Source organism: Nematolebias whitei, chromosome 1, assembly GCF_014905685.2.
Source record: "Nematolebias whitei isolate Nwh7 chromosome 1, NemWhi1, whole genome shotgun sequence".
Lineage (NCBI taxonomy): Eukaryota > Metazoa > Chordata > Actinopteri > Cyprinodontiformes > Rivulidae > Nematolebias > Nematolebias whitei.
Genome location: NC_056498.1, coordinates 42139610 through 42141814, shown reverse-complemented (window position 1 = coordinate 42141814; position 2205 = coordinate 42139610). Strand labels below are relative to the sequence as shown.

The 2205-nt window shown below is 42.2% G+C and overlaps 1 protein-coding gene across 1 annotated transcript in view; it reads left to right on the top strand.

Annotated features, from left to right (window-relative positions):
* The window catches only part of si:ch73-71d17.2 (RPA-related protein RADX), a 35775-nt gene that overhangs the window by 21367 nt on the left and 12203 nt on the right, over positions 1 to 2205 (top strand). The window lies entirely within an intron of this gene.

Genomic DNA, 2205 nt, shown 5'->3' with positions numbered 1-2205 from the left:
TCAACATACCTGAACCAATGACTTGGTGGTGTCCCTGAAAAGGACGTCAAGGCTCTCTTTTCTACCTCCTCCATGTACAGGTTGGCAACAATAGGAGAAACTGGAGACCCCATAGCACACCCATGTTTCTGCCTATAATATTGCTCCCCATATGTGAAGTAGGTTGACTGCAGGCACAGTTTCAAGAGTTGACACAGTTGTTCTGTGGAAAGTGTGGTCCTGCTGCTCAGAGTGGTGTCTGATTTTAATTTTAAACTGACCACCTCTACTGCATCATCAACAGGAATGCACGTAAAGAGTGATGTGACATCAAAAGAGACCATTGTTTCATCAGTCTCCATGATGACATCCCTCACCTTGTCCACAAAGTCCATGGTGTTCTGTATGTGGTGTTCTGAGCTGCCAACTAAAGGGATGAGTACAGATGCCAGATATTTGGAAACATTGTAAGTGACAGAGTTAATCATACTAACAATAGGTCTTAAAGGTACACCTTGTTTGTGGATTTTAGGTAAACCATACAGACTAGGTGTGGCCTCCCCTGGGTACAGTCTGTGGTACAGAATACGGTCAATAGCCTTGTCCTGCTCCAAAATTTTCAGGCAATCTATTAACTTCTTCTTGTAACCACTTCCTGGATCTCTTTTCAGAGGTTCATAAGTGGTTAAGTCACTAAGGAGTGTCATAACTTTCTCATGATAGTCTTTCTGGTTCAAAATCACTGTGCACCTTCCTTTGTCTGCTGGGAGAATGATGATGTTTTTGTCCTTGCTAAGAGTGGTGAGTGCGTCCCTCTCCTCTCTACTGATGTTGGAAGGTGGTGGTTTGGCATTGCTGAGGCAGGATGAAACTTTGACGTCCTTTTCAGGGACACCACCAAGTCATTGGATCAGGTATGTTGACGACACCTGGGTTAAAATCAAATCTCAGGAAGTCCAACATTTTACTGACCACATCAACTCTGTGGATAAATACATCAAGTTCAAACGAGAAGATGTAAAAAATGGTAGGTTGGCTTTCTTGGACTGTGAGGTCTCAGTCTCTGATAGAGGACATTTGCAAACTGAGGTGTACCACAAACCCACCCACACAGACCAGTATTTGCAGTTTGACTCCCATCACCCTTTGGAGCACAAGTTAGGAGTCATCAGGACTCTGTACCACAGAGCAGACAGCGTCCCCACTAGCTCAGGAGCCAGGCAGAAGGAGAAATCCCACACAAGACAGGCTCTAGAGCAGACCTGGGCATTGTACGGCCCCAGGGCCACATGCGGCCCTTTGGTTGACTGTGACCGGCCCCCGTAAGGGGAATTACAAAATACATGTGTAAACAAATGAAGTTAACCAAATCCAGATATAGATCCTCTCTCACTGATGATGTCAGCTTTGCTTCACATCTCCACCTCAGACCTTCAACCTGACTTTAACATTTCCGTTAAAGCCCAACAGAGACTAAACTTCTCTCACTAAACAAGAAAAAAGAACTGATAAACACCAAATTAGATGTTTAGACTACAAATGTAGGCACGTAAAGAACCGGGACTCGAAGTCACAGTTCAGTGACGATCACTATTATATGATGTTTCATAATATTTGGAGTACAAAGACAATATTGTGATATATTTACAAAGATAAGAACTTTTTCCAGCAGTACATAAAACTCAAAATGAGTTTTGGGGTGAATGTGACTGAAAATGATCATTAATATAACGTCACAAATGGTAAAGATGTTAACAGTTTACCATTGTACTGGGAAATTTAATTTAATAAATGACATTTTTTGTAAGGAAACCTCGCTTTTTCGTTGCTTAATCATAACAAATACTCTTACCGGGTTGTTAAAACAGTGCTATGTACTTCTTTTAATAATGAAATACTAATATTATGCAGTACTGAGTTAAGTTGAAATCAGGTCTCTCTTGTAAATGAGTCCTCGAGGCTCAATGGGATTTACCTGAATAAATAAAGGTTGAATGAAAAAGTCATTTGTGCCAGCCCTCCACAATATTTGCTGTTTCTCATGTGGCCCCATGGAAAAAATAATTGCCCACCCCTGCTCTAGAGCAATGTGGATATCCTAACTGGGCCTTCCTGAAAGCAGAGAAGAAACCCAAACAGGACTCCAGTCAGCTATCAGGTGAAAAGGAGGAACCCAGACCCAGACCAGTGGTCATTCCAGATGTTGAGGGAGTATCAGAGAAACTG